The sequence below is a fragment of the Saimiri boliviensis genome, chromosome 1, assembly GCF_048565385.1.
Source record: "Saimiri boliviensis isolate mSaiBol1 chromosome 1, mSaiBol1.pri, whole genome shotgun sequence".
In the NCBI taxonomy this organism is placed as follows: Eukaryota; Metazoa; Chordata; class Mammalia; order Primates; family Cebidae; genus Saimiri; species Saimiri boliviensis.
Genome location: NC_133449.1, coordinates 5,941,000 through 5,961,750, shown reverse-complemented (window position 1 = coordinate 5,961,750; position 20,751 = coordinate 5,941,000).

The following is a 20,751-nucleotide window of genomic DNA, read 5'->3' as shown; positions in this document are numbered from 1 at the left end:
AGCACTGTTTACAATAGCAAAGACCTGGAACCAACCCAAATGCCCAACGATGATAGACTGGATAGGGAAAATGTGGTACATATACACCATGGAATATTATGCAGCCATCAAAAACGATGAGTTCGTGTCCTTTGTAGGGACATGGATGAACCCGGAAACCATCATTCTCAGCAAACTGACACAAGAGCAGATCAAACATCACATGTTCTCACTCATAGGCGGGTGTTGAACAATGAGAACACATGGACAGAGGGAGGGGAGCACTACACACTGGGGTCTGTTGGGGGGAAATGGGGGAGGGATGGGGATGGGGAGATGGGAAGAGATAGCATGGGGAGAAATGACAGATACAGGTGAGGGGAAGGAAGGCAGCAAACCACACTGCCATGTGTGTACCTATGCAACAATCTTCCATGTTCTTCACATGTACCCCAAAACCTAAAATGCAATAAAAATTAATTAATTAATTAATTAATAAAAAAAAAGAAATTGGCAGATGCTGCAAATCAAAGCTCCTCCTACTCCCCGGGAGAGCCAGTTAGCTATAGCATCCCGGAAGAGAAGCGTATCATGGAGGGTTATGTTTATTTATATTTGTTTTATTAAAGGGAAAAAATTTCAATGATAATATTTTTACAAAGTTATAAAATTACAAACAGTTGTATAGGCATGTGTGTGTTAAATGTATATGTTCATATATGCATTTAAGGATAAAATAAAATGTATAGTTTTTTTAAAAAAAAACACAAACTATATGCTGGAAAACATGCTTTTTTCTTGCTTTTAACAGAAAACATGTCAGCATGACCATAAGCCAATGACATAAATTTGTTTGTATGAGCAAGTTTGTTATCTTTTACTTTTCCCCGTCTGACAGAAATGGACACCAAGAAGCTCCTTACAGCACAGATTCTCTAATTGTCATGCATCAGAGGGTCTGTGCTTTAGGGTACATCTGTGAGGCTCTTTATTGAGTCTCTTCCCTGATTCTTTTTGGGGTCAAACTATGTCCAGGGAGCCTCTGATCTTCAGTGTGTGCACCGTGCCCTCTTTGTTACCCAGGTGGCCTGATACGGGGAACGTGGAATCCTTCATGTAGTCTGCCCACGTGTGTGCACGATTCGTTAGCTTCATTGCAGATGGAGTTCATGTCTCTATTTTCCGCCTTTGTTGTATGTTGCTGTTTTAGAAAGAATTAGTGCCACACATATTATTTTGAAAGTAAAATTTGGGCTTTAGGAAACTATTTCATTAAAAAAATAGAAATGATTTTTACATACTAGTACATATTAGTTATATTTCCAAAGGCTTGATAGTTGTTGATCTAGAAAACTTCTAGTAATCAATACTGGAAGTTTTCATCAGAGAAAGGAACATGACTCACACATGTCTTCAGAACTGACTGTATGAGATGAGCTGTCTTTGCAGGAGACAAAGCTGAAAAAAGTTTGACCAGAACTAGAGGGTTGTCTTTTTTTTCCCCATAACGTCCCCAGTAGACCAGTGCACTTGTATTCTAGAGCAGTTGCAAAATTAATCCTATTCAGTCTTCCTGGAAATCCATGGAAGACCAGCACTAGATAGAATCAGGAGACCTCTGAGTACAGCACTCCCCAGAATCAGAATGGAACTCCAGCAGCAGCTCAGATGAAACAAGAAATACAAAAGTTAAAACCAGTCTGATTGCAGCGGTTTGGGAAAAACTAAGAGAGTAGACCGGTTCACTCAATATGTTGATTAAACATTTAGGAGTAGCCTGGACTAGACCCTGGAATGGCTGGGAGAGAACAGCAGCAAAGCGTTAGTAGGCAGAAAGGATGTTATCCAACCAGCCCTCTGTGGCAATAGTCTGGGAGGAATTCCAAAATTAGTTTCATTTTTAAAAATTTGTTTCCTTTTTAATTAAATATTTCCAAAGCATCTGGGGATATAATAATAGTGCATATAACAAGTATAATTCTAGGTTTGGTGTGGTGGTGGCTCATGCCTGTAATCCTAGCAACTTGGCATGCCAAGATGGAAGGATCTTTTGAGCCTAGAAGTTCAAGACCAGCCTGGGCAACAGAGAGATCCCATCTCTAAAAACAAATAAGAAATACAAAATTGGCTAGGTGTGGTGGTACATGCCTGTAGTCTCAACTACTCAGGAGGCTGAAGCAGAATGACCACTTGAGCTCAAGAGGTTGGGGCTACAGGGAGCCAGGATCACCACTGCCCTATCCAGCCTGGGCAACAGAGTAAGACCCTGTCTAAAAAATGTATAATTCTGATGAGCATTGGATATAAGAGAACAGATTATTAATCCCACAACTCAAATGTGTACTCTCTGAATGCAAAACTATTTTTAGTGTGGGATTCCCAGCACCTACAGTAGTAGCTGGCACGGGTATGTGTTTGCTTCATATTCATTCAATGGAAAAAAGCAGCTTTAAGCAAGTCATCATTTGTCTCTGGGAACTAAAGCCTCCCTATTTTATAATTTAGAAAGTAACAGGTATGGTAACAAAAACATGGATTTTGAAGTCAGTCAGAGTTTTGCCAAAAATTTTAATCAACATATTAACTTGGATAAGCTGTTGTTAGTTTTTGACATTTGTTTCATGTAATATAGGGAAGTTTAACGATACTGTAAAATTCCTGTGGATGTAAATTAGAAATTATACCATAGTACATATAAGTACATAGACATTATTTTAAATATAAACTGCATTTAAAGTACTTATTACATTACCTCTAACATGGGATGCTTAAACAAATGTGGATTTTCTTCTATGTTCCTGAGAATATAGAATCTTATCTCAGGAAGACTATATTAGTCTGTTTAAACACTGCTAAAAAGAAATACCTGAGATTGGGTAATTTATAAAGAAAAGAAGTGAAATTGACTCACAGTTCCACATGGCTGGGGAGGCCTCAGGAAATTTACAATCACGGAAAAAGGCAAAGGAGAAGCAAGCACACTCTTCTCAAGAGGACAGGAGAGGGAAAAATGAAGAAGGAACTTCCAAACACTTTTAAAACCATCAGATCTCATGAAAACTCACTCATTATCATGAGAACAGTAAGAGAGAAACCAGCCCCATGACCCAGTCACCTCCCTCCCTCGAGCTGTGGGTATTAGATGTCCTTCCCTTGACAATGCTGACATTACAATTTGAGATGAGCTTTTGGTGGGGACACAGAGCCAGACCATATCATTATTACCCTAGAGCCTCACAAATCTCATGTTCTCACATTTCAAAATCTTCCCAACAGTCCCCCCAAATCTTAATTCATTTCAGCATTAATTCACATGTCCTTAGTCCAAAGCGTCAAATGAGACTAAGCAAGTGTTTCTTCTGCGTCTGAGCCTGTAAAATCAAAAGCAAGTTAGTTACTTCCTAGATACCAACAGGAATACAGATACTGGGTAAATGCTCCCATTCTAATTGGGAGAAATTGGCCAAAACAAAGGGGCTACAGACCCCATTGAAGTCTCACGTCCAGTGGGACAGTCATTAAATCTTAAAAGCTTTGAAATGATCTCCTTTGGCTCCATGTCTCACATCTGGGGCATGTTGATGCAAGGAATGGGCTCCCATGGCCTTGAGTGGCTCCTTCACGGGCTGGCATTGAGTGTCTGTGGCTTTTCCAGGCTCATCATATAAGCTGTCAGTGAATCTACCATTCTGGGGTCTGGAGGATGATGCTCCTCTTCTCACAGCTCCACTAGGCAGTACCCTAGTGGGGACTCTGTGTGGGGACTCCAATTCCACATTTTCCTTCTGCATTACCCTAGCAGAGTTTCTCCAAGAGGGTACTGCTTCTGCTGCAGACTTCTGCCTGGACATCTAGACATTTCCATACATCCTCTGAAATCTAGGCAGAGGTTCCCAAACCTCAGTTCTTGACTTCTGTGCACCCACAAGCCCAACACCACATGAAAGTCACCAGGCTTACGGCTTCCACCCTCCGAAGAAATTGCCCCCTTTATCCATGGCTGGGATGGAAGGTACCATGTCCCAAGGTTGCATAGAGCAATGAGGGACTGGGCCTGGCCCAATAAATCATTTATTCATCCTAGGCCTCCAGGCTGTGATGGGAGGGACTACCACCAAGATCTCTGACATGCCCTGAAGACAGTTTCTCCATTGTCTTCATAATTAACATTCAGCTCTTTGTTACTTATGCAAATTTCTACAGCCAGCCTAAATTTCTTCACAGCATTTTTTTTTTTTTCCTATAACATTGTTAGGCTGCAAATTTTCCAAACTTTATGATCTCCTTCCTTTTTAAACATAAATTCCAATTTCAAATCCTCTTTCTCAAGTTCAAAGTTCCACAGATCTTTAAGGCAGGGGCAAAATGCTTCCAGTGTCTTTGCTGAAGTATAGCAAGAGTGACCTTTGTTCCAGTTCCCAATAAGTTCCTCATCTCCATCTGAAACTATCTCAGCCTGGACTTATGATTATGAGGATTTGGGTCAAACCCATTCAACAATTCTCTAAGAAGTTTCAAAATTTCCCACATCTTCCTATCTTCTTCTGAGCCCTCCAAATTATTCCAACCTCTGCTCATTACCCAGTTCCAAAGTCACTTTAACGTTTTCTGTATCTTGATAGCAGTGCCCCGCTCCCAGTACCAACGTACTGTATTAATCTGTTTTATAATACTGTATTACTATATTAGGGCTATAAAAAATACCCATGACTGGGTAATTTATAAAGGAAAGAGGTTTAATTGACTCACAGTTGCACATGCCTGAGGAGGGCTAAGGAAACTTGTAATCATGATGGAAGGCAAAGGGGAAGCAAGCACCTTCTTCACAAGAGGGCAGGAGAGAGAAGGATGAAGGAAGTGTAAAGTTTATTCTCCATAGGTTTATTGCCGAGTTAAAAACGAGGAAACTGAGGCCAGCACAAGAAAATTAGCTGCCAATTTATTCAGCTCCCAGGTAAGGTTCTGTGGTCCCGGGGAGAGGGGCCGGGGAAGTCACGCTGCTTCCTCTCAGGAGTGGGGTTTTATAGGGAGTGAAGGAGTTCCACTGGATTTGGAGAAACAGGATGTGGACAGGGTGAGCTGCTATTGGTAGGTAGGTGGGACTTCCAGTGAGCGGGCTAAGTGCTGAGTGCAGAGGGGATTTCCAAGGGTGGGGTTAGGTGCCGAGTGCAGAGGGGATTTCCAAGGCGGAGCTAGATGATTGACAAAATGTAAATTTTCAAGCGGGGAGGGAGATGGGCGTGTTCAAACTTCCTGCCTTACAAGAAGAACTTCCAAACACTTAGAAAACCAGCAGATCTCATAATTCACCACTGTCATGAGATCAGCATGAGGGAAACTACCTTCATGATCCAATCACCTCCCTCTCTCTACTCCTAGGGATTGTAATTCGGGATGAGATTTGGATGGTGACACAGAACCCAACCATATCAATGTTATAAAAAGACCTTATGTTAATGGGGAGGAAGATTGCTTGGGCAGGACCCAGGCACGGCAGAGTCACAAGCCCATGTCCTCATGAACACTGGGGAGGATGCAAACACAGACTTGCTCATGAAAACTCCTATGTTTTGTTCCAGTAATTCATTTGCACTATGAGGAAACGTGTTGAACAAAATCCCATTTTTCATGAGCACAATTTCAATATCTGTGAACTAATGATATCTTCCTGAGTATATGGGTATACATGAGCCAGGAATGTGACGCCTGGTGTGCAAGTGGAAAGTGTGCTCAGTAAGCACCCTGCTCTGTTTTCTTGGCCTCGATGAAACCACTCAGTACAATTGAGTGAGGAGACTGTATAGCGGCACAGAATTTTGTTTCCTTATGCAATCTTACCAATAACCATTCAGTTTCACCCTTCAATGGTTAATTGATCCAACTCTACGTCTCTGGTCACCTAATACCATTGTTAAGAATGTATTTCTCAGTGATGAATACTTATGTATTCAACAACCAAGCAGTTGCTAATCTTGTACCTTATGCAGAACTCCAAGATGGTAAAAATAAAGATGGCCTAGTCCCTGCCTTTCTGTCTGGTAAGGGTAGTGCCATGCAGTCAGTTTCTCTCAGTGCAATGTGCAGTGACCCAATGCCGAAGCATGCGGGAAGTTCTAGGAGAACTGATGGGGTGGTACAAAAGCCTTTTAGGGAATTGGTAATGGAAATAACATTGAATTGAGTCTTAAAGTACTTCAGGCTGAGAGAGCAATGAGCCCCTTAGTAGGACCAAGCCCCTCGAGGACTAAGGCTGCATGTGCCGCGTGACTCTTCTGAAACACTAGAACTGAGAGTTCTCGGGGGTCCACTGTGGTTGTTGCTCAGACATAAACACCTTTGGTGCTTTTCTTAGCTGTCTATCTCTCTTGTGAATTTGGCTAGGGCATCACATCTTGCTAATTCATTTCCATACTCTGAATGCTTTTTAGAGAGCCTATGCCTTAAAAGACTTTTGCCCACAGGAGGAGAGGGAGCATGGTTTAGGAAGTGCATTAGAAATATGCTTTTAATGCTTGATACATTGCATGTAAGTAAGAATGTCTCAGTCTGGATTCCTGACAATAATAAAATTGCAGCTTTATTTACGGCACTGAACTATTGCCGCCAATGACGTATGACTGCAATATGTTGCTCAAGTGAGGGGTTCCCCTGATGCATGTTTCAAAAGAGATGAGAAAGGTCTCAGTAGCACCTTGCATTAATTAAGCAGAAAGGCTAAAGAAGAGTGATGGAGACGTTAAGATAAAGATAAAAGTGTGAAACTGTTCTGGGCTCTTAAATATATATACATATATGTATATATTACCTGTAGGTTCTTCCAAAACGTTCGAAAAATATTCACAACTAAAAAAGTGTAAATTAGTTCAGCTATTGTGGAAAGTGGTGGCATGGTGCCTCAAAGAGCTTAAACCAGAATTACCATTTAACCTGGCAATCTCATTATAGGGTATAAACTCAAAGGAATAGAATTCATTCTACTATAAAGACACATACACATATGTTAATTATAGCACTATTCACAATAGCAAAAACGTGAACTCAATCTAAATACCATCAATGGTAGACTAGATAAAGAAAATTTGGTGCGCATGCACCATGGAATATATGCAGCCATACGAAGGAATGAGATTGCATTCTGTGCAGCATCATGAATGGAGCTGCAGACCATTATTCTAAGCAAAATAATGCAGGTATGGAAAATCGAATACCATTATGTTCTCACTTATAAATGGGAGCCAAACAATGAGAACACATGGACACAAATAGGGGACTAACAGACACCAGGGCCTGCTTGAGGGTGGAGGATGGGAGGAGGCAGGAGATTAAAAAACATCACTATCAGGGCCAGGCACGGCGGGTCACTCCTGTAATCCCAGCACTTTGGGAGGCAGAGGCGGGTGGATCACAAGGTCAGGAGTTTGAGAACAGCCCGGCCAACATGATGAAACCCCATTTCTATTAAAAAGTAGCCAGGTGTGGTGGCAGGCATCTGTAATCCCAGGTACTCAGGAGGCTGAAGCAGGAGCAGCGCTTCACCCTGGGAGATGGAGGTTGCAGTGAGCCAAGACCACGCCACTGCACTCCAGCCTGGGCAACAGAGTGAGATTCTGTAACAAAAAAAAGAAAGAAAAGAAAAGAAAAGAAAAGAAAAGAAAAGAAAAGAAAATAAAGAAAGAGAAAGAAAGAAAGAGAAAGAAAGAAAGAAAGAGAGAGACAGAAAGAAAGAAAGAAGAGAGAGACAGAAAGAAAGAAAAAGAAAGAAAGAAAAGAAAGAAAGAAAGAAAGAAAGAAAGAAAGAAAGAAAGAAAGAAAGAAAGAAAGAAAGAAAAGAAAAGAAAAAAGAAAACATACCTATCAGGCACTAATGCTTATTAGCTTATTATCTGGGTGACTAAATAGTCTATACACCAAACCCAGATGACATGTAATTTACCTGCATAACTCTCTGCACATGTAATTCCAACCCTGAAAAATAAAAGTCGAAAAACAAAACAGAAAAAAACAATGCCCTTGATTTCTTAGGAAATCAACTTACCTGCTGTTTTCATTAAACACATAGAAGTATCACTGTTGATTTTGCAGAGGCCCAATCATGGTTCATCACAGCCTCAACAGCCTGAGCCCAAGAGATTCTCCCACCTCAGCATACTGAGGAGCTGGGACTACAGGTGAGCACCATGAAATCCGGCTAAGTTTTTTTTTGTTTTTGTTTGTTTGTTTGTTTGTTTTGTTTTGTTTTGTTTTGTTTTTGTTTGTTTGTTTCTTTTTTGGCAAGGTTTCTCCATGTTTCCCAGGCTCGTCTTGAACTCATGAGCTCAGGCAATCCAGCCACCTCGGCTTCCCAAAATGCTGGGATTATGGGTCTGAGTCACTGTGCTGGACTATTTACCTTCTCTAATCAGCAGTTTCCTTTTCTTAGAAAACAAGAGGGAAACAATCTACAGCGGAGTGTTGGTATAAAGTTTAAGTAAAATAAAATATGTAATATGCCAGTCCAGGGCATGCATATAGCAAATACTCATTATATTATTCCAAAAGAAAGATGCATATTCCTAACAGAAATATAGACGACCTATGTAGACATGTCTTATAAAGTCAGCAGGTATCTGCTGTTATCAGCTGACTCTGCATTTATATATATAAAAAAAAAATTGAATAGAATTATCCTTAACCAGATGGCTGTTGGTTAACTTTCAGGCAAAAACCATATAAGTAAGAAATTTATAACATTTAAGAACCCAGGGGATTTCTTGCACATTTAGAAGTAACCAGCAGTGAAAATTTATAGTATTGTAGAAGTAGGGAAGGGTGTTTTAGCTTCTCAGCTCTGTGACCTTGGACAGGTCACTTAACTGCTTGACAGCTTCAAACCTTCTTTTCTACAACCACAAAGTAAGAATGATTTCTTTAAAATGTCTTTGTCCCTCCCACCATGTGAGGACACTGCAAGAAGGTGTTACTATCTTTGAGAATGTAGGCCTCCCAGGTGCGGGGGCTCATGTCTGTAATCCCAGCACTTTGGGAGGCCAAGGCAGGTGGATCAATTGAGGTCAGGAGTTCGAGACTAGCCTGGCCAACATGGTGAAACTCCATCTCTACTAAAAATACAAAAATTAGCCTGGTGTGGTGGCAGGCACCTGTAGTCCCAGCTACTCAAGAGGCTGAGGTAGGAGAATTGCTTGAACCTGGGAGACAGAGCAGGTAGTGAGCTGAAATCGTGCCTCTGTACTCCAGCTGGGGTGACAAAGTAAGATTCCATCTCAAATTTTTTTACAAAGGGAATATGGGCCCTCACCAGACATGGAATCTGCTGGCACCTCATCCTTGGACTTCAGCACTTCCAGAACCATGAGAAATAAGTATGTGTTGTTTATAAGGCACTCAGTTAATGGGATATTGTTATAGCAGCTTGAGTGGACTAAACACACAGAAATGTATGTAATCCTCTCAATAAATCCTCTTTTATAGCTGAGGAAGCTGAGTCTCTAACAGATCAAGTTATAACACTTGCCATCGTTTTATTCTTAGAAAGTGTTGCAGCTGACTCTTCCTTCCACGCACTTTGTATTATTATAACTCTGCTTAATTTTGTGTCTTTCATACCCCACTATCATGTTATAAAATTGTGCATGATGATATTTAACCTTGGATGATGATGTTTCTTGACAATACAAATTGATAAATGAGTCAGCTACATGGGGGTTTCTGTGTTGTTTGAGATAGGGTCCCCCTCTGTCACCCAGGCTGCAGGGCACTGGTACAACTGTAACTCACGCGGTGTCAAGCTCCTGGGCTGAAGCTATCTTCCCACATCGACCTCCCAAATTGCTGGGATTACAGCCATGAACAACTGCATCCAACCATGTGAATTATGTTTTCAAAATGTTTTAATACACATATGAAATAACAAAAGTGTTTGTAGATGCCTACATTTGGTAATTGTATACACAGAATAATTTTGTGGCTTTATTATTCTTTATAAATATTAATAAGTACGCATTTGCAAAATAAACGAATATCTTTTGTCTGTAGGCATGCTTATATATACAATTCTTTTGCTGTTAGTCTTATAGGCAGAAGAACTGTATATATAAGAATGCTTAAGAACAATTTTCCTCTTTTCACATTCTCCTCTTTGCCATGTTGTAGTGGTTTGATAAGTTGCCGAGAATGTTCTGATAAGCGAAGTTAAAAATTAAACTGTCTTCTGTTTAAGTCAAGTGAGATTTGGGATCACTGAAGAAAAGCTTCATATTAGACCCAGAAAAGTAGCACGAGCCTGATGAAGGACATGCCAGGTAAAAAGAAAAAAAGAAGGAATAAAAAAACGGTTTAAGCTTCATAAAGAGAAGGAGCCTGATGATCCTTAGAGAATTGCTGGGATAGCGTGAGAGGGCAGGGCATATGAGGGAACCAGAGTCCATCTGAGCCATAAAGCACACATCCAGCAGGCAAATATAACCTGAGAATTGACCAGACTTCAGGGTTCAAGACTGTGCTGTGGGGCAGAAACACACCAGCCATGGAGAGAGTGGCAGGTGTGGAGACCACAGGTGCACGAACTTGAGAGGCAGATGCATGAACTTGCCTCGTTTTCAAGGTGTTTTCCGCAAGGATAGTACAGGCATAGGCTGCAGTCATTTCCTACCTCATTTATCTTTTATAAAATCATATCCTGCAGGCCTGGTATGCGTAGAGTTATAGGTGTCATCAGAACCTCACACAACATATATCAAGTTCAGCCTATTGATACCAAAGAGAGTGATTTCATGTGTAAAGAAACAAGGCAGGGCATTGTTGGGAAATTGGCTTCAACGTTTAAAAAAGTTGGTGTTGAGCCTCCCTGTGTGAGGGCTCAGACGAGAACTGAGACCACGCACCCAGAGTGTCTGTTGAGTGAACAGTATCTGGATATTGTCAGGAATCTTCGTGCGGCAACAATTGAGAAATCTTTCTCTTTTCTCCATGCTACTCCTTCTGTGCTAGAGGCTAGGATTACTCAACTCCGTTCCAGGTGCAGGGCTGAATTCACCTTTCTCCTCACTGTCCTGGGATATTGTGAAACAGAGATCGTTTCTGCTCAAATACTTAAAACCCGTGTTCTCTGCCACACTTGATGATAGGATTTCACTTGTCTTTATTAGGTTTACAATATTCAGATACTGTATAAAAGAACCATTGTTTTACTGGGTCGGAAAAATAAATTAAGTCTTTGAGTGGTGGATGACTTTGATAAGAAACCTTACTTGTGGATACATAGGGAGCTGATATTTTTGAAGTCTATTTAACAGAAGCCAGGACGCTCCAGTTTGCCTGAAAGTCCAGGCGAACGCACAGACAGCCACCGGCTCTGCGGCTCAGAGCAGCTTTTCTGCTCCGTTTGTTAAATGGGGTGTTAGTTTGCAGAACAGTGATTTAAAGCCTGAGTTCTCCATAGGCAACATCCCTCCTGTGTGCAGTGAGGATTTCAGCTTGAATTCCTGTGCCAGTTTAAAATCAAACCTTTCTTTTGTGGCAATAAATTGCTAGAACTTTGGAAGGATTCTAATGAAAGAACCCAATCCAAGGTTATTCAAGAGTGAGATTTCACTGCAGGCCGAAATTCACTGGCTGGGCTGTCTGTCCTGGCAATGAGTTAACCTCAATTAAGAAACCAGAGGCAATAAAAGAAATAATTACAAAGTGAGAAAAGAAAATTGAAATTAGCATTTGTTGAGTGTCTAGTCCAGGCGTCCCCAAACTACGGCCCGTGGGCCGCATGCAGTCCCCTGAGACCATTTATCTGCCCCCACACCCCCCCCACCCCGCCACACTTCAGGAAGGGGCACCTCTTTCATTGGTGGTCAGTGAGAGGAGCACAGTATGTGGCGGCCCTCCAACGGTCTGAGGGACAGTGAACTGGCCCCCTGTGTAAAAAGTTTGGGGACGCCTGGTCTAGTCTCTATGCTAAGTCTTAACAGGGCACCATGATCTGAGTGTTTGTGCTCTGTCACCATTCATATGTTGAAACCTAACTCTCAGTGTATTAAGAGGTAGGGTTTTCAAGAAGTGTCTATGCCATTAAAGGTGGAGCCCTCGAAAGTGGCATCAGTGCCCTTAGAAAAGAGGCCCCTGGGAGCTGGTTTGCTCCTCCCATCATGTGCAGATACAGCAAGAAGCCAGTGCTGTCTAAGTGCATAAGGGGCCTCACTAGATATTGACACTGTTGGCACCTTGGAGCTGGACTTTCCAGAAATAAATATTTGTTGTCTATGGAAATTCACTTGATCCTCTTAATAACCCTCTTTTAGAGTTGAGGAAGCGGAGTCTCTGATTGATCAAGGTACCTGTCAAAGTCCCATTCCAAAAGGTGGTAGAACTGATTTCAAAGTCTAAGCACTTTCCGTCAACTCTGCTTAACCTTCTTTCACACACCACCATCATATTATAGGGTAGTACATAATGGCACATAACCTTGGGTGAGGGTGTTTCTTGACTATTCAAATTGATAAATGAATTAGGTACATGAGGGTTTTTTACATTTGAACACACATACTAAAAAACAAAATGAAGATATTTGTAGATGCCTACATTTGGTAGTTGTGTACATAAAATATTTTGTGACATCATATTCTCTACAAAAATTACTAATTATAATTTGGACGTTAGAGGACTTTTGCCTTTAACCGTATAAACTATGCACTTTCAGTGTTACAGACTAAACGCAAAATAAACTGTATGTAAATACTGTACTGCAACTGATAAAAGTTGTTTCTTATGGGAGTGTAGGTTAACAACTCTGGTACCATTATGCATGTATAATAAAGTTGAAAACTTGAGTGAGTTGATACAGAATAATAAGTCTAGTTTCTTACTGGTGGAGTGGGAATTTTCATATTAGCAAGGACAGAAGGCTAGGATAATTCATGTGGTAATAGATTAGAGTTGAAGACATCAAATAAACTCATGATTAGCTTAATATACATACAGAGGGTTACAAATATTGATAGATACATACATGTACACAGACTAATATACACATATATTTCCTTGCTCTGCCAGCTGAAAAGACATAGAAATAATAACACCGCATAATAATGAGCATGCCTAATGCCTGGATCTTGATTTCTATTATCATTTATCAATAAGAATCAGGGATCCTTTCAGAGATGGCTTGATTTAAGACTAGGGCAGAAATTTTACATGACCCTTTTGCATCTTGTAGCACCAGAAATAATGTTGTGTGTGTGTGTATACACATTTAATGTGTATGTATACATGATATCTTCATGTATAATACATACATAGATACACATGTGTGTTTAGATACGAAAAAACCAAGCAGAGACAAAACAAAACACAGTGATGGGACACAGGATTCAACTGAAAGAGGTTCCAGTGGACAAAGGTTGAACAAATTAAGCAACAAAATAAATAAAGTAAGTGTGCTACAAGTTAAATTAGAAAATAAATACCCACGAGTCAATAGTAGTATAAGTAAATGGTTGAATAAATAAATGAGAAAGAATAGACAAATATCCCTTGCAGAAAAGTTCCCAAATAATGTATGGAGACCATGGCTCCCTAGTCTTTAAGGACGGTTTGGGTTGCACATGGTGACTTGTTTCCCAACGTCAGAAGTATGGAAAGAGGGAAAAGGAGAAACTCCATAGTGAAGAAACCTGACAAATACTACTTCAGCCAGGTAATCAAAGTCAACATCAACAGTGATTTGTCATGTTGCTAGTGTGTGTTCTTTACATGATGTGATAAGAAGCCTCTTCAGCTCTGTGGTTTTCTTCCCTCAATCTGAGTTAAGAGATCAGAAAATCTAAACTGAGGGCTAGGCACCACAGATCTTACCTGTAATTCCAGCAGTTTGGGAGGCCAAGGTGGGCAGATCACTTGAGGTCAGGAATTCAAGACATGGCTGGCCAAGATGATGAAACTCCGTCTCTACTAAAAAATGCAAAACATTAGACAGGTGTCATGGCATCCACCTGTCATCCCAGCTACTCAAGAGGCTGAGGCAGGAGAATCGCTTGAACCCAGAAGGCGGATGATACAGTGAGCAGAGATTGTGCTACTGCACTCCTGGGTGACAGGGTGAGACTCCATCTCGAAATAAATAAATAAATACATACATACATACATACATGAAAAAAAAATTCTTAAATCGAGGAACATGCTATAAAATACCTTTGTTAGTGTGTCCCAGATTATCAAGGTCTTCAAAACTAGGGACATCTGAAAACAGTAACAGTGAAGAGAAATGTAAGGAAACATGACAACCAAATGTAATGTGTTATCCTAGAACAGAAAGAGGACAGTTGATTAAAAAAAAAAAAAAAAAAAAAAAACAGAGAAATCTGAATAGAGATTTCCTTATAGTAATAGTCTATTAGTACAGATTCATCCATGATAACAAATGTTCCTTAAGAACATAAGGTGTTGAAAATACAGAAAATCGGGTTTGGGCTGTATGACAACTGTATTATCTTTGCATTTTTGTCAACAGTCTAAAACTGGTCTGCAGTAAAAAGTAAAAAGTTTATTTTTTTAAAGCAATAGACTTTTAAATTCCCAATAGATTAAATGGTTAAAATACATTTTTATCCTCGGATTGTTGTGCTTTTTAAATGGCACAATCACACTTCTAGGAAGGGTCCAGGCAGACATGACGTCAGAGCACAGAGAACTTCCTCAAGGCTGAGGGGCCATACCACTGCCCCTGCCCTGCTCAAAGGCCTAGGTGCTGCGTGGACTGACCAGCTGGCCCCAGACTATGGGCTTCCCCTTGCACTTCTCTGCCCAGGCTCTAAAAAGCAGAGAGCTTGTCTTGAAGCCCACTTAATACTCTGTCCTCTGGGCACAAAAACAGAAAAGGTAGTATGGTTGTGGGCGTGCAGCAGCCTTCATGGGAAATAGCTCCAAGGCCCATGACTTCTGGTCCATAGGGACTGAATTTCCAGGCAGCTGTTCTGGACTGTGCGTTTTAATCATACATAAGTATCTGTATAAAGAATTGTTTCTGCTTTCTTGCTGCACACTAAAGTGAAAATTCTAGTTTATGTATTAAACTCTAGATTGATTGGACTAGTCCTTACTGACTGACGAAATATTTACAGATAGGCAGGCTTTTCTTCCATGTATTAGATTGACATACTTTGTTCCTAGAATGTTGTACATTGCTTACTAAAATATATTCAATGATATTATGATAAATAAGAGAAATCAAAGACCACGAATGACGTGAAGGCAAAGAGCATAAAGAAAGATAAAAGTGAGGTCAGGTGCGGGGCTCACATTTGTAATCCCTGCACTTTGGGAGGCCGAGGCAGGTGGGTTACTTGAAGTCAGGAGTTTGAGATCAGCTTGGTCAACATGGCAAAACTCTGTCTCTACTAAAAATACAAAAATTAGCCAGGTGTGGTGGCACACACCTGTATTCCCAGCTACTTGGGAGGCTGAGGCAGGAGAATCACTGGAATCTGGGAGGCAGAGGTTGCAGTGAGTCAAAGTCACACTACGGTACTCCAGCCTGGGCAACATAGCCAGACTCAGTCTCAAAAAAAAAAAAAAAAAAAAAAAAAAAAAAAAAAGAAAGATAAAAGAGATAAAAGTTAACCAAGGATAGGAGATTAGTCCATAAAAGCCTGCCGTGAGGTTCTGGTAGTTTTGAACAAGAGACACAAAACATGGTTATAAATTTTCTAGCAATCAACATATGGAAGAAAACATAATAAGATGTGGAAGTCACACTGAGATAAAAATGGGTCCGTTGGAGCATAACACTGAGAGTTTTTAGGATTTTGTTTCCTGCTTTTCCTACTGGTTGCATAGGTATGCAGTTGGTGAAAATGTGTCAAGCTCTACACCTCTGTGACATGAAATGTCATTGATGTACATTCTACCTCAGTAAGCTTTAAAGTCAATGAAAAACTTCAAGTTGAGTAGAAGTTGAAAAATAAGCAAAGGGGATATTCCGTAAAGTACATTTCTTCAGACATTAAGAAGAGACAAAAATCGGTGGCTTAGGTTTCTGTTTTTCAACAAATTCTTTTAAGGAAAGCGCTATGCAGCAGGGTGAATTGTGTACATCCGATTCACCTTTTATCTTTGTCTGCTTAAAATAAATACAGTGCATTTCATGAGGATGTTTCTGTACATTTCTCAGTGAAAGCCTATGGCATCATGACAAAGCCATATTTATGAAAATTCCATGAGAGTGGCCCCGATGTGTCTCTGCGCTCTTTCCCAAGACAGGCTGCCTCACGCCTCGGCTACTAGAGCTTCCTACTCCCTTATGATTTGTAGTCTCATTTCCCCACCATCCATTTGTCCTGCAGTGGATGGAACTGTGACTCCCAGTGTGAATCCCATGGCCTGCAGTGTCTTGGATGGCCTGTCTTGGCCACTTGCTGACATCTCTTCCTAGCGCTGACCCCTGTGTGATCATGCTGTGATCACAGTAACCGAGCAAGGGGCTCGTTGTCACCTCTTCTTCACCTCCTGTGCACCTGCTGTTTTCTGTGCCTGTGATGATCTCCAGTCAGGTCTCTGCCTTCTCAGCACGCAGGTCCCAGCACCAAAAGCCTCTCTCTAAAACCTTTCCCGGATGATACCCCGCCTCCTAACCTCTCTAATCTATATTAATTCAAGTAATTTTCCTCACAACATTTGTTAATATTTGACGTTTTATATATATAACGTCAAATATATAAAATTTTAAATATTAACAAATGTTGCAAGAAAATTAAGTTAATGTAGATTGAATATATAACATAGACCTATTTAATATGTTTATCTCTTCCAAAGAGAATAAGTTTCTTTTTAATTCTCTTTCCTTTGTTTTTTTTTTTTTGTTGTTGTTGTTGTTGTTGTTTTCGTTTTTTTTTTGTTTTGTTTTGTTTTTTGTTTTTTTGTTTTTTGAGACAGAGTCTTGCTCGGTTCCCAGGCTAGAGTGCAGTGGCACAATCTTGGCTCACAGCAACTCCACGTCCTTGGTTCAAATGCTTTTTCCTGCCTCAGCCTCCCAAGTAGCTGAGACTAAAGGCTTGCATCACCACAGCCAGCTCATTTTTGTATTTTTCATAGAGATAGAGTTTCACCGTGTTGGCCAGAATGGTCTTGATCTCTTGATCTCGTGATCCACCCAACTCCACCTCTCAAACTGCTGGGATTACAGGCGTGAGCCACCACACCCGGTCAAGAATATATGTTTCTTAAACAGAAATGTATCCTACCAAAATTCTGGAATAGTACCTTGTATATGGTAGAGGCAAAATAAGTATTTGTTAAATAAAGAGGAATTTAATTTAGACTGAAGTGGCTCACACAGGGTGAGGCACGCCTGTAGTCCCAGCAACTTGGGAGGCTGAAGTGAGAGGTTCGTTTGAACCTGGGAAGTGGGGGTTGCAGTGAGTCATGACGGCGCCACTGCACTCTAGCCTGGGCAACAGAGCCCTGTCTTAAAAGAAAAGAAAACAAAAAGAAGAATTGAATAAATGAAGAACAAATGCAGTGCATAGATTAATAGATTAAATACGTGTCCTTGTAGTAGAATGATTTATAATCCTTTGGATATATACTCAGTAATGGGATTGCTGGGTCAAATGGGATTTCTATTTTTAGGTCCTTGAGGAACCTTGAGGAATCGCCACACTGTCTTCCACAATGGTTGAATTAATTTACATTCCCACCAACAGTGTAAAAGTGTTCCTATTTCTCCACATCCTCTCCAGCATCTGTTGTTTCCAGATTTTTTAATGATCGCCATTCTAACTGGTGTGAGATGGTATCTCAATGTGGTTTCGATTTGCATTTCTCTGATGACCAGTGATGATGAGCATTTTTTCATATGTTCATTGCAGCACTGTTTACAATAGCAAAGACCTGGAACCAACCCAAATGCCCAACGATGATAGACTGGATAGGGAAAATATGGTACATATACACCATGGAATATTACACAGCCATCAAAAACGATGAGTTCACGTCATTTGTAGGGACATGGATGAACCTGGAAACCATCATTCTCAGCAAACTGACACAAGAGCAGAAAATCAAACACCGTATATTCTCACTCATAGGTGAGTGTTGAACAATGAGAACACATGGACACAGGGAGGGGAGCACTACACACTGGGGTCCGTTGGGGGGAAATGGGGGAGGGACGGGGGGTGGGGAGGTGGGAAGAGATAGCATGGGGAGAAATGACAGATACAGGTGAGGGGACGGAAGACAGCAAACCACACTGCCTTGTGTGTACCTATGCAACAATCTTGCATATTCTTCACATGTACCCCAAAACCTAAAATGCAATAAAAAAAAAAAGAATAGCATGTTAGGCTCATCATAATCTGGCACAAATCAGCCTCCTGCTGCAGCCCTCAAAAAACCTGTACTTCAGCCACTGGAGAATGCTTGCCGCTCCCTCAGCAGGTCATGTTCTTTAACATATTATCTTCCTTCTGCCTGAAATGCCTCATCTTCTCCTCTCAACAAACAACCTCCTCTCATCACCTTGTCTGCCTGTGAAACTCCTACTCACCCATCAAGGCCTAGCTTAGACTGTGTCTTTTCTCTCCCTGAGCTCCATCAGGATTAAATTTTGGTGGTTGTGTTTCTTTTCACACCAAACCCACTTTATTCTGAAGGGATGTATGTCTGCCTCTGCCCACAGATCAAGAGCTCCAGGAAGATGGGAATGTTCCCTTGTTTAGAGTGCTATCCTTAAAGCCTAGCTTCAGTAAATATTTTTGGAATAAACCAAAGCAGGAACTGTGCCATCATTGAATGAATAAACGTGGTGAGCATTAACAAATTGTCCTTTAATAAATAAATTAATGATGATACTGTTAAAAAAATAGATTAAATACATATCTTTCTCATAGTTTTCCCTAACTACTGTTACTCTCAAATAAGCTTTTGACAAATATGAAATGGGGGATTGATTTCAAGGATATTCTCTTTGATAAATGTCTGGTATGTACCTATTCTTGGCTGCTGGATATGTATAGCACCCTAATTTTTTTTGGCATGCCGACTAATAATTCCTTAGCATTATCTGCAAACCATTATTCAATAAATCAAAGTGCACTGCAACCAACCATAGTGTTTCTGGAATTTGCTGGTTAAAATGAACTTGACTGAAAGTCTCCTGTGTATTAGTCTGTTTTCACTCTGCTATAAAGAACTACTGGAGACTGGGTAATTAATAAAGAAAAAGGAGATATGATTGACTCACAGTTCCACATGGCTGGAGAGGTCTCAGGAAACTTACTCTCATGAGAGAATGTGAAGAGAAAGCAAGGACCTTCACATCCTGCAGGAGAGAGGACGGGGAAAGCTTTTAACCAAACTTTCAAACCAGCAGCTTTCATGAGAACTCACTCATTGTCAAGAGAATGGCATGGGGGAAACAGCCCATGTGATATAATCATTTCCCACCAGGTCCACACCCCCACATGTGGCGATTACAATTCCACATGCAGTTTGGTGGGGACACGATGCCAAACCATATCACCCTGTATACATTTGAATCAGCCCTCTTGATTTGTGCTTCAGCGCTTATGGTTGAACTCATGCTTACGTTTATTTGCCATGAGCAGCTTACAAGATGTCTGCTCATCTCTGTTGTATCTTTCCTCCCCCACCGAGGGTTTTCTGAAAATAAATTTAGTAAATATATAGAGTTTATATTGTACTTCAGATTACTCCAAGTATGTTCTCCTAATTTGAAGAAAATCCCTCCAGCTGCAGCTGTTCTTCTATGATGCAATTACATAACAGAAGCAGAAGTGAAATTGTTCTTAAGCATATTAGAGCCGTAGTCACAGGAAATAAACATAGACCTGGAATTCAGAACTCCTAGAATGCCTGGTCGTCTTTTGTGATGTGGCAATTGTTGTGTTATCTCTCAGAGAGTGTTGGAAGCAGCTTTAAGGAAACAGCTAGGGCTTGACGAATCATACTGAGGACACTGGGTGTGCTGTGATAGCTGGGTGTGAGGGAAGCTGTCCAGAGCCAATGTGGTGACCAAAATCCTCTCACAACAGCAACCTAGGCTGGGCACAGTGGCTCACGTCTGTAATCCCAGTACTTTAGGAGGCCAAGGCAGGTGGATCACCTGAGGTCAAGAGTTCGAGACCAGCCTGATCATCATGGTGAACCCTGTCTCTACCAAAAACACAACACTACAAAACAAGCTAGGGGTGATGGCTCATGCCTGTAGTTCTAGCTACTTGGGAGGCTGAGACAGGAGAATCGCTTGAACCAGGGAGGTGGAGGTTGCAATGAGCCAAGATTACGCCACTTTACTCCAGCCTAGGTCTCAAAAAAAATCATAATAAATTAAAAAAAAAAAATCAACCCAAAAAGACGCTATTTGTAAGCATACATGATGTAACTCTTATAAATGTGAACAAGAGCAGAAGAGTTTGAGATGAGATTTCAGAGATTTATGCTAAGGGCTGAGCAATCAATTTAATTTTTGCAACTGCTGCTAATAAAAAAACCATCTTTCCCCCATACCCGGTATAGCTTTGGGAAATGTGGGTGGAAAGGATGTATGTAAATTGCTGTTCTTTGTAAGCAGTCCCAAGCCTCTTGAAGAAATGTCTTCTGTGTATCTCCTGAGCACTTATCCGCTCCTTTCCTCTGTCTCAGCACTCATCACCTAACTGGTGTCTTGGTTGATTTTTTCATATCACTCACTAGGCTATGTATGACTCCTTGAAAGTGTGGAAGGTAACATTTTATCTCCACAATCTTACACTTGGCCAGAATCAG